At 45.5% G+C, this 13,082-nt stretch overlaps 1 long non-coding RNA gene across 1 annotated transcript; it reads left to right on the top strand.

Moving 5' to 3' along the window:
- Positions 1-2,486: 2,486 nt before the first annotated feature.
- Positions 2,487-7,791, top strand: LOC138663605 (uncharacterized). The gene is made up of 2 exons (XR_011318214.1): positions 2,487-5,928; positions 6,843-7,791. It is a non-coding gene; the product is annotated as an uncharacterized lncRNA (long non-coding RNA).
- The last annotated feature ends 5,291 nt before the right edge of the window (positions 7,792-13,082 follow it).

Below are 13,082 nucleotides of genomic sequence, written 5' to 3'. Positions count from 1 at the left end.
GGGGAGAAGCCTTTTTTATGTTCATAATGTTGGAATAGTTTTATCCAAAATCGGATCTTCTTAAACGGGTTGTCACTTGTCATTCCTCATGTTTGCTGACAAAAGGATAAAACTAAACGTTATTAATTCCAATTGTAAAACTATATGCATAAATCACCCCCTGAAGGTTAGTCAGAATGTGACTAATAGAAAAAAAACATATACTCAACATCTCAGTATATAGGTAGCGGTGACGTTAATATACTCACTCTCCAAGCTTCTCATTTCTTTGGGTTTCATCGACCTCACCAAGGACGTCTCATCAGGAGACTTTATGTAATATTGACCTATATTCAAACGAGACTAGACAAAAAAACTAAAATCCCTGAGCGGTATATACTGTATTTTCACATACTATCTATTCCTGACACTGGAGTGGCTTATAAACTTCCGAAGCATATAGTTTGAAGTCTGGGATCTGCCAATATATGGCTAGTTTTCTGACTTTTGGATAACATGATACATGATTTTAGTTTTTTTTTTTTTTTTCATTTAGTCTCGCTTGAATATAGGTCAATATTAATCTCTTGATGAGTCATCTTTGATGAGGCAGACGAAACCAGTAGAAATGAGAGATTTGGAGAGCGAGTGTGTATATGTAACCTCAACCTATATACAGAGACGTGGGGTATATGTTTTTTCTATTAGTCACCTTCTAAATAACTTTCAGGGAGTGAATTATGGGTATACTTTTACATTTGGAAATAATAAAGTTTAGTTTCATGCTTTTCTCAGTGAATCTTCTAATGAAGGGATAATTATATATACAGTGGGGAAAAAAGTATTTAGTCAGCCACAAATTGTGCAGGTTCTCCCACTTAAAAAGATGAGAGAGACCTGTAATTCACATCATAGGTTGACCACAAATATGAGAGACAAAAAGAGAAAACAAATCCAGAAAATCACCTTATCTGATTTGACAAGATTTTTTTGCAAATTATGGTGGAAAATAAGTATTTGATAATTAACAAAAGTTCATCTCAATATTTTGTTATATATCCTTTGGTGGCAGTGACACAGGTCAAACTTTATCTGTAAATCTTCACAAGGTTGGCACATTCCTCCATGATCTCCTCTAGAGCAGTGATGCTTTGGGCCTAAGCAGGGGGACACGTCTGGCACTGCAGGCGTAGTGTGGCACTGAGTCCCCAGCGGCATAGTGTGTTACTGATGGTAGCCTTTGTTACGGTGGTCACAGCTCTATGCAGGTCATTCACTATGTCCCCCCCGTGTGGTTCTGGGATTTTTGCTCACTTTTCTTGTGATAATTTTGACCCCACAGGCTGAGAATTTGCGTGGAGTCCTAGATCAAGGGAGATTATCAGTGGCCTTTAATGTCTTCCATTTTCTTATTATTGCTCCCAAAGTTGATTTTATCAAACCAAGCTGCTTGCCTATTGCAGATCCAGTCTTCCCGGCCTTGTGCAGGGCTACAATTTTGTTTACGGTGTCCTTCAACAGCTGTTTGTTCTTCACCGTAGTGGAGTTTGGAGTGTGACTGTTTGAGGTTGTGGACCGGTATCTTTATACTGATAAGTTCAAACAGGTGCCATTACTACAGATAATGAGTGGAGGACAGAGGAGCCTCTTAAAGAAGAAGTTACAGATCTGTGAGAGCCAGAATCTTGCATGTTTTTAGGTGACCAAATACTTATTTTCCACAATAATTTGCAAAAACAAATCTTGCCAAATCAGACAAGGTGATTTTCTGGATTTGTTTTCTCATTTTGCCTCTCGTAATTATGGTCTACCTGTAAATTACAGGCCTCTCATCTTTCTAAGTGGGAGAACATGCACAATTGGTGGCTGACAAAAAAGTTCATTTTTTTCTCATTAATGTACACTCCGCACACCATCTTGACTGAAAAAAAAACAGAAATTTGTGCAAATTTATTAAAAAAAGAAAAACTGAATTATCACATGGTCATAAGTACCGTCCTTTTCACTTTATAAGACGCTCCGGATTATAAGAAGCATCCCAAATTTTGAGGAGAAAAATAAAATTGTTTTTTTAATAAATTAATGGTGCTTCTTATAATCCATGAGTCTTATTGCTTACTGGGGGTGGTGGCTGCGGTGAAGCGGGGACCCAAGGTCGCTGCTGGAGGAGGCAGGAGTGGGGTGATGCTGCAGGCTGGAGGCTGGGATGAAGGGATATCCGGCAGTGCTATGGGTGTCCAGCGCTGCTGCCCGGTGCTCTGCAGGTGTCTCCGGTGCCCAGCGACGCTGTGGGTGTCTGGCGCTGCTGCTCGTTGCTCTGCTGGTGTCTCCGGTGTTGCGGGTGCCCGACTGGCACTGTCCGGTGCTGCTGTGGTGGTCTCAGGTGCTGCCCGAGCTCTGCCGACATTTTGTGAAAGGCCACTCCCATGGTTTCCTGTGAGGTGGACTCAGGAAAAATGGCCACCCAGTGGACGGCACATACGCAGATGGAGATCTCGGCACAGAGATTTCAGCAGATGAGATTGCAGCGCTGAAATCTCACCTCCCAAGAGCTCGGTGCCGAGATCTCCTTCTGCGCATGCGCTGCTCCCCCGGCTGCCATTTTCCTAGAGTCCACCACACAGGAAACCATAGGACTGCCAGGGTGAGCACCAGAGACTGCTACAGCAGCATCGGGCAGCACTGGCCATGAACCCGCAGCACAGGAGACACCAGCAGAGCATCGGACAGCAGCGCCGGACACCTCCGCAGTGCCACTAGGCAACAGAGACATCCGAAGAGCAATGGACAGCAGCGCCGGGCACCCCTTCATCCCAGCCTGTGGCCTGCAGCAACGGTAACGGTAAGGTACATGCGCATTATAAGACCCACTCCCATTTTCTCCCCAAATTTTTGGGGAAAAACGTGCATCTTATAATCCAAAAAATACGGTATTCAGACCCTTTGCTCAGGCACTCATTTAAGTCACATGCTGTCCATTTCCTTGTGATCCTCCTTGAGATGGTTCTACTCCTTAATTGGAGTCCAGCTGTGTTTAATTAAACTGATAGGACTTGATTTGGAAAGGCACATACCTGTCTACATAAGACCTCACAGCTCACAGTACATGTCAGACCAAATGAGAATCAAAAGGTCAAAGGAACTGGCCAAGGAGCTCAGAGACAGAATTGTGGCACGGCACAGATCTGGCCAAGGTTACAAAATAATTTCTGCAGTACTCAAGGTTCCTAAGAGCACAGTGACCTCCATAATCCTTAAATGGAAGAAGTTTGGGACCACCAGAAGTCTTCCTAGACTTGGCCGTTCAGCCAAACTGAACAAACATGGGAGAAGATCCTTGGTGAGAGAGGTAAAGAAGAACCCCAAGATCACTCTGGCTGAGCTCCACAGATGCATTAGGGAGATGGGAGAAATTTCCACAAAGTCAATTATCCCTGCAGCCCTCCACCAGTGGGGCCTTTATGGCCCAACAGAAGCCTCTCCTTAGTGCAAGACATATGAAAGCCTGCATTGAGTTTGCTAAAAAAAACAAACACATGAAGGCCTCCCAGACTATGAGAAATAAGATTTTCTGGTCTGATGAGATGAAGACATAACTTTTTGGTGATCATTCTAAGCGGTATGTGTGGAGAAAACCAGGCACTGCACATCACGTGCCCAATACAATCCCAACAGTGAAACGTGGTGGCAGCATCATGCTTTTGGGGTGTTCTTCTTCTGCAGGGATAAGACGACTCGTTGCAATTGAAGGAAACATGAATGAGGCCAAGTACAGAGATATTCTGGATGAAAACCTCTTCCAGAGTGTTCTGAATCTCAGACTTGGCCAAAGGTTCACCTTCCAACAACACAATGACCCTAGCTAAAATGACAAAGGAGTGGCTTAAGAACAACTCCTTGACCATTCTTGACAGGCCCAGCCAGAGCCCTGATGTAAACCCAATTGAGCATCTCTTGAGAAACCTGAAAATGGCTGTCCATCATCATTCACCTTCCAAACTGACGGAACTGGAGAGGATCTGCAAGGAAGAATGGTGAGAATACCCAAATCCAGATGTGAAAAACTTGTTGCATCATTTAAAAGAAGACTCATGGCTGCACTAGCTGAAAAGGGTGCTTCTATTCAATACTGACCAAAGGTTCTGAATACTTATGACCATGTGATATTTCAGTTTTTCTTTTTTAATAAATTTGCACAAATTTCTACATTTCTGTTTTTTTCAGTCAAGATGGTGTGCAGAGTGTACATTAATGAGAAAAAAATGAACTTTTTCGAATTTACCAAATGGCTGCAATGAAACAAAGAGTGAAAAATGTAAAGGGGCCTGAATACTTTCTATACCCCCTGTATAAGTAAAAATAACTCATCTTTTAGTAGACAAAGTTTAAAAGAATTGCACCATTTTCCGAAACCCGTCATGTCTCCATTTTTCATTATCTCAGGTTCGGTGAGGACTTGTTTTTTGTGTGTCAAGCTGATGTTTTTAATGGATACCATGTTGGTGCAGGTACGGTCTTTTGGTCACCCTTTATTGCATTTTAATACAATGCTGCGGTGACCAAATAAAGGAATTCTGGCATTTTTACATTTTTTTTCTCGTTACGCCATTTAGCGATCGGGTTAATAATTTTTTTATATTGTTAGATCGGGCGATTCTGAATGCTTCAATACCAAATATGTGTGTTTTTTATTGTTTTATTTTGAATGGGGCAAAAGGGGGGTGACTTTATATATTTTTTAATATTTTTAAAAACAATCTTTTTTGCTTTTGGCATTGTGAAGATATACAGCATTGTATCTAAATTAACCAGATGACTATTTTTTAGCAAACGAAGAATAATAGAATGTTATTTGTATATTGGCTTTAAATTTAAGTGTTGATTTCTGGTTGGTCAAGAAAACAGACTTTTGTTTGTGTAAGCCTGGAATATTGACTTTTATTGTGTGCTTATCCTTAATTCACTACTGATGTTTGCTGATATAATTATGCATTGTGTTATGGAGCCAGTTTGTTGACTTCTAAAGAAGAGAAGGAAAAACTGCAAATTGTTTAAATAATCGGATAAGAACAAATATACACAATAAGTGCATACACACCCGCGCAACCCTGAGGAAGGAATCCGTAGAAATTCCGAAACGCGTAGGTTATTGGCTCCCACCACGCTCCGTACCTCGAGAGAGAAGCATCATGTGACTGGTGATCACGTGACTCAGTTACCCGGATACCGAAGGTGCTCCTGCAGGTCCTTCTCAACTCCCGGCGCTCATCTCTGAGCTATGCACACGCATGTCACCGGCTGGGACAGCGCGCTGAAGACTCCCACATACAGCTACCGAAAGGAATAACGAGGAAGCAGCAACCCTTCAGCTAAGTAGCTTTATTTCATATACCGTACTTCACCGTCTGCTTGACTGCTTCCTCAGCGCCGACTGAGACTCCTGCACTCCATACTACGTTATCTAGCCACAGCGTACCAGCACTAAACAGCGGTCAGCAGCTGTGCCGCATGCCAGACTGTTTTCTGAGTCATTGCTATAGCGCTGTCTGAAGCTCTGTGTATTCCATATTAACCCATTGAACTACATGAAGCAGCCCATGATCTGGGAAATGTGCACTATCTCATACTAAGTACAGGTATCTATTAACCCTTAAACCATATAATGGGAAAAGTATGCAAGTTTTATTAAGGAGTATATAGAAGTTTTCTTTTCTTTCAGATTACATTTTTTGCAAAAACAAGTGCCCTGAATTCGAGCAATCCAGCTATTGATTGCATTGCAGAACAACGCTATCAATGTGTGTAAATATAGCAGCGTTCCTATACAGATTATTTTAGTATCTATATCTAATATATATCCTCACTTTTTTCTTTTAGTAAATACATTTATATTATGCCTGATTTGATTTATGCCACTATCAAAATCATCCAACATACTTCATCGAGCAGGTAAATGTCATATCGGTAGTGTGATTACTTAAAGGGAACCTGTCACCCCCGTTTTTTGAGATTGAGCTATAAATACTGTTAAATAGGGCCTGCGCTGTGTGTTCCTATAGTGTATGTAGTGTACCCCGATTCCCCATGTATGCTGAGAAATAACTTACCAAAGTCGCCGTTTTCGCCTGTCAATCAGGCTGGTCAGGTCGGGAGGGCGTGGTGACATCGCTGGTTCTTCCTCAGCTTTACGTTGGTGGCGTAGTGGTGAAGACACAGCGCGCGATCTGCGCTGTCATCCCTTTCGTCGGTGGGGGCGGCCATCTTCTTGGGGCCGCGCGTGCGCAGATCGAGTGCTCTGCTGCACGGGGCTTCAGGAAAATGGCTGCGGGATGCCGCGCGTGCGCATTAGAGATCGCGGCGGCCATTTTCCCAAAGCCGAGATGCAAACTCGGCTTTGGGAAAATGGCCGCCGCGATCTCTAATGCGCACGCGCGGCATCCCGCAGCCATTTTCCTGAAGCCCCGTGCAGCAGAGCACTCGATCTGCGCACGCGCGGCCCCAGGAAGATGGCCGCCCCCACCGACGAAAGGGATGACAGCGCAGATCGCGCGCTGTGTCTTCACCACTACGCCACTACGCCACCAACGTAAAGCTGAGGAAGAACCAGCGATGTCACCACGCCCTCCTGACCTGACCAGCCTGATTGACAGGCGAAAACGGCGACTTTGGTAAGTTATTTCTCAGCATACATGGGGAATCGGGGTACACTACATACACTATAGGAACACACAGCGCAGGCCCTATTTAACAGTATTTATAGCTCAATCTCAAAAAACGGGGTGACAGGTTCCCTTTAAAAGCAACGTAGGACATTGCGCAGGTGTGTATGCACTTATTGTGTATATTTGTTCTTATCTTTTTAGCCTTTCACCCTATAAGTGATATAAGGGTCCACCTGCTGCAGTCCGCCCCCTGTCAAACGTAACAGCGCCACTATCCTTCAATATTTTTGATTGTTTAAATAATCAAGTAATCCTACTTGATCTCATCTCCATTCTTACCCTTTATGTAAATGCTGAATGAGGGACACTTGTTAAGTCTAAAAATAGGTTACATGCCTCTGTATAAAGAGACAGAGAGAAACAGCCAGAGAGATTCTGCCAAGACATCTATACATCCAAAGGACAAGAGACAGTACAGCAGTCACAACATCTTCACAAGGGACATGGATCTATCATTCTATAGGAAACAACCTAGGGGTTTTCAGCCTTGGTTGGAAGAATACAGAACTGCTCCATTGACCATCACTGAACCATGGAGAAGCCAGGTTGTGATCCCCAGATCAACTGGCCTTGTACCTTGTATGGACTCAAAGGACTGTCATCTTTCTACAGTTGTTACCTCCTCTCTGTGTGCATGCCACATGTGGCATAGTCAACCCTGAAAGATGGAGGCAAGTTGTGATCCTTGGATTAACTAGCCTTGTACCTTGTATGAACTGTCATCTTCCTACGCTTGTCATTACCTCCTCTCTATGTGTGTGCCAAAGGTGGGGTAGCGCCCCTTGAAGTCACAGCAGCTATTTTCCCAATGAGTCCATGGAAGGGTGAGTGTCATCATCCAGGCCGGAGTTTGTTGGCTCGTCTGACAACTCTCGCCACCTAGTGGCGTCTGCTCTGCCGCACTGTGGTGCGACACTAAGAGCGCAACCTCTCTTCTTTCACCAGCTCCCCCTGGTGAAGGTTGTGCACATTGCGCTGCAGCAGCATTACAGTGAGACTCTATCCTGGGCCCCATCTTAGGTATTTTGCTGGGACTGTTCTATGTGCTATCTGCCTGTTTTGTGGTTCAATAAAGCATTGCTACACTGTTTTACCCTCGCCCTATGTTGTCTTAGTAGCGTTTTGCCCATGTTAAAAGGAGAGCAGGGGGCGTGGCCTGGGTTGCTGCAAGGACGGACGTGTGCTTAATTAGCTCCCGTCCCCAGGCCAAAAAACCTGATTAATTCCTGATCTAAAAAGATCAATTAAGCATAAAATCAGCCGGGAACTGCTTCCCCCTGTGCCCCAAGGGAAATGAACAGCAGTGGTTGTCCAGGAGGCTACGGAAAGCTCCTGGAAGAGTGAGCCCTGTGGTTGCCACGCATAGGGGCCTCGCGAGAACGGGAACCATCCCAGGCCCCGCTGTAACAGTGCCGCAGGTCTCCCCCATTAATAACGCCTGACTGCGATACTCACCGGATCCTGTGGTTGCTCCGGCCATACGTCTGCGGTCACTGCACAGATGAGCTGTCTTCCAGGCTACAGTTGAGAGGAGCGGCGCCTGTGGGGGTGAGTCCTGCGATGCGATAGCGGCACCTGTGGCTACCTGCCCTGCTGAACCTGGGTGGCGTGCAGCAAGAGGAGTGTACGGCGGCTGCCAGTGAGACAGACTGAAGATCCCCCCATTCCTCCGATAGAGGTGCGAGGCACAGTATGGAGTGTGGCCCCTCCCCAGCAGTGCTTCCATGAGGCCATCGCCATTTTCCCTTGCAATAACCACTTTGGGACATGATACAGTTTTTTCTTTTTTCAGTGCATAGTACACTGCCTCATTTAGACCCAGAGTGATCTTAAGGCTGGATAAAAAGTAGCCCTGCCACACACAAATATATGTTTGGACTGAAATGTTACTGTTTTTTCTTATATTTTTTTTTTTTTACTTCATATTTACTTTCTCACTGATTCCTATGAAGACCTATGTTCCAACCTTCTGGCTGACACAAGAGCGACACCTACTGTTCAGTCTTCAAAAAGTTGCTCACGTCATTAACCCCTTCCCGACTTGTGACGCCACGTAGGCGTCATGAAAGTCTGTGCCAATCCGACCTGTGACACCTATGTTGCGTCATGGCGGGATCGTGTTCCTGCAGGTCGGGTGAAAGGGCTAACTGAAATTTCACCGGATCTGCAGAAACAGGCGGACTTGTACTTTAGCCCAAGGAGGTGGCTTTGCCCCCCTTTGGCTATGATCGCCCTGGTGATCACTTTTTCACCACCCCCAGATCTGATTGGAGCTAGCGTCCATGTGACTTTTGAGTTATTACCTCATAAAGGGACACTGGTCAGAATTGCAAAAAATGGCCAGGTCATTAAGGTCAAAATAGGCTGGGTCATGAAGGGGTTAAAATGGACAAATAATTGCCTCTAACATATTCAAGTGGTGATCATACACTTAGTAGGAGGAGAGGATCATCACCGCGCTGCCACAAGAAGAATTCCAGGAATAGTGAAAGTTCAACGTGGTTTATTAAACGCATTTCAGGGTTCAGGCGACCCCTTCGTCAGGACATACCACTTACAATATACAGGAGTCAGAGAAATCCAGGGTTTAAAGGGAACCTGTCACCCCGTTTTTTCAGTAGGAGATAAAAATACCGTTAAATAGGGCCTGAGCTGTGCTTTACAATAGGGTATTTTTTGTCCCCTGATTCCCTACCTATGCTGCCGAAATACCTTACAAAAGTGGCCTTTTTCGCCTGTCAATCAGGCTGGTCAGGTCAGATGGGCGTGGTTACAGCGCTGTTTCTCCCCCAGATCTTGCTTATGTTCCCGTTGGTGGCGTAGTGCTTCTCACATGCGTGCGCAAGTGCTGAATGCACTGCGCAGCTGTAGAAAAAGAGCGCGCTCGCCGCTATTCAGCGGTTTGTCGGTGGGCGCGGCCATCTTCCTGAGGCCGCGCGTGTGCAGATGGAGTCTCCTGCTTCACGGGGCTTCAGGAAAATGGCCGCGGGATGCCGCGAGTGTGCAGATGGACATTGCGGCGGCCATTTACCTGAAGCCGAGATTCGAAAATTTAATTGGCGAGTGAATGTATGCACACTCAGTTGTTCTAAAATCTCTTTCATCCAGGTGGGTTAATAGAGAAAAAAAAGAAAAAAATGTTTGTGTTTTACTCTTCTGGCTAGAACCTATGGTGTTTCAGTGTTTCCTCCACGGTGGATTGGTTCTATCAGAGAGGTACATTCCACTGGCCTCTCACAACTTCCACAAAATGGTGTTTTCCTTTTGTACCTACATAAATTTAAACAATTTCAATTTTAATATATACCTATTTGAATGATTTTTTTCATCCTCTCCATGTCATATACTGTTCTGTTATGGACCTGGTGGTTAGGAGCACCTGGAACGACCTGATGATTAAACTCACACAGGACAAGCTCTGGGAAGTGGGAGCTCTGCTGACCGCAATCCCTAATCCTATCACACAACTAGAAATAGCCGTGGAGCGTACCTAACATTGCCTAGACGCCTCTTCACAGCCTAAGAGCTAACTAGCCCTAGAGATTGAAAATAAAGCCTACCTTGCCTCAGAGAAATTCCCCAAAGGAAAAGGCAGCCCCCCACATATATTGACTGCGTTAAGATGAAAGTCACAAACACAGAAATGAAACAGGTTTCAGCAAAGGGAGGCCAGTGTTATGACCTGGTGGTCAGGACAATAATGGACCTGGTGGTTAAGAGCACACACAATGACCTGATAGTTACTGATAATAAAGGACGAACTCTGGGACGTGGGAACTCTGCTGACCGCAATCCCTAATCCTATCAAAACACACTAGAAATAGCTGCGGATTGCTCCTAATGCTCCCTATGCAACTCGGCACAGCCTAAGGAACTAGCTAGCCCTGAAGATAGAAAAATAAGCCTACCTTGCCTCAGAGAAATTCCCCAAAGGAAAAGGCAGCCCCCCACATATAATGACTGTGAGTAAAGATGAAAATACAAACACAGAGATGAAATAGATTTAGCAAAGTGAGGCCCGACTTACTGAACAGACCGAGGATAGGAAAGGTTGCTTTGCGGTCAGCACAAAAACCTACAAAAAGACCACGCAGAGGGTGCAAAAAGACCCTCCGCACCGACTCACGGTGCGGAGGCGCTCCCTCTGCGTCCCAGAGCTTCCAGCAAGCAAGACAAAAATAAAAATAGCAAGCTGGACAGAAAAATAGCAAACCAAAGAAATACAAGCAGGAACTTAGCTTCTGCTGGGAAGACAGGTCACAAGAACGATCCAGGAGTGAACTAGACCAATACTGGAACATTGACAGGTGGCATGGAGCAAAGATCTAAGTGGAGTTAAATAGAGCAGCCAGCTAACGAATTAACCTCGTCACCTGTGGAAGGAAACTCAGAAACACCCACCAGAGGAAGTCCATGGACAGAACCAGCCGAAGTACCATTCATGACCACAGGAGGGAGCCCGACAACAGAATTCACAACAGTACCCCCCCTTGAGGAGGGGTCACCGAACCCTCACCAGAGCCCCCAGGCCGATCAGGATGAGCCAAATGAAAGGCACGAACTAAATCGGCAGCATGAACATCAGAGGCAAAAACCCAGGAATTATCTTCCTGACCATAACCCTTCCACTTGACCAGGTACTGGAGTTTCCGTCTTGAAACATGAGAATCCAAAATCTTCTCCACCACATACTCCAACTCCCCCTCGACCAACACCGGGGCAGGAGGATCAACGGAGGGAACCGTAGGCGCCACGTATCTCCGCAACAACGACCTATGGAACACATTATGGATGGCAAAAGAAGCTGGAAGGGCCAAACGAAATGAAACAGGATTAAGAACTTCAGAAATCTTATATGGCCCAATGAAACGAGGCTTAAACTTAGGAGAGGAAACCTTCATAGGAACATGACGAGATGACAACCAAACCAAATCCCCAACCCCTACCCTAACCTACTGTTTTCTCACCCATCCCTTGTAGATTGTGAGCCTTCGCGGGCAGGGTCCTCATTCCTCCTGTAGCAGTTATGACTTGTATTGTTTAAGATTATTGTACTTGTTTTCATTATGTATACCCCTCCTCACATGTAAAGCGCCATGGAATAAATGGCACTATAACAATAAATAATAATAATAAAATAATAATAAAAACCCGAAGTCGGGGACCAACACAGCGCCGGCGGTTAGCGAAACGTTGAGCCTTCTCCTGGGACAATGTCAAATTGTCCACCACATGAGTCCAAATCTGCTGCAACCTGTCCACCACAGTATCCACACCAGGACAGTCCGAAGGCTCAACCTGCCCTAAAGAGAAACGAGGATGGAAACCAGAATTGCAGAAAAAAGGAGAAACCAAAGTAGCCGAGCTGGCCCGATTATTAAGGGCGAACTCAGCCAAAGGCAAGAAGGACACCCAATCATCCTGATCAGCAGAAACAAAGCATCTCAGATATGTTTCCAAAGTCTGATTAGTTCGTTCGGTTTGGCCATTAGTCTGAGGATGGAAAGCCGAAGAAAAAGACAAATCAATGCCCATCTTAGCACAAAAGGACCGCCAAAACCTTGAAACAAACTGGGAACCTCTGTCCGAGACGATGTTCTCCGGAATGCCATGCAAACGAACCACATGCTGGAAAAACAATGGCACCAAATCAGAGGAGGAAGGCAATTTAGACAAGGGTACCAAATGGACCATCTTAGAGAAGCGATCACAAACCACCCAAATGACCGACATCCTTTGAGAAACAGGGAGATCAGAAATAAAATCCATGGAAATATGCGTCCAGGGCCTCTTCGGGACCGGCAAGGGCAAAAGCAACCCACTGGCACGAGAACAGCAGGGCTTAGCCCGAGCACAAGTCCCACAGGACTGCACAAAAGAACGCACATCCCGTGACAAAGAAGGCCACCAAAAGGATCTAGCCACCAAATCTCTGGTACCAAAGATTCCAGGATGACCAGCCAACACCGAACAATGAATCTCAGAGATAACTCTACTAGTCCATCTATCAGGGACAAACAGTTTCTCCGTTGGACAACGGTCAGGCCTATCAGCCTGAAACTTCTGCAGCACACGCCGCAAATCAGGGGAGATGGCAGACAAAATTACCCCCTCTTTAAGAATACCCGCCGGCTCCGGAACACCCGGAGAGTCAGGCACAAAACTCCTTAACAGGGCATCATTCATCATTCTTAGATCCCGGAAGGTATGAAACCAGAAAATCAAAACGGAAGAAAAAGAGCGACCATCGAACCTGTCTAGGATTCAACCGTTTGGCAGACTCGAGATAAGTCAAATTCTTGTGATCCGTCAAGACCACCACGCGATGTTTAGCTCCTTCAAGCCAATGTCGCCACTCCTCGAATGCCCACTTCATGGCCA

The sequence above is a fragment of the Ranitomeya imitator genome, chromosome 2 (assembly GCF_032444005.1).
Source record: "Ranitomeya imitator isolate aRanImi1 chromosome 2, aRanImi1.pri, whole genome shotgun sequence".
Lineage (NCBI taxonomy): Eukaryota > Metazoa > Chordata > Amphibia > Anura > Dendrobatidae > Ranitomeya > Ranitomeya imitator.
Note: the sequence above shows the minus strand (reverse complement) of the source record. Positions and strands in the feature narration are given on the sequence as shown.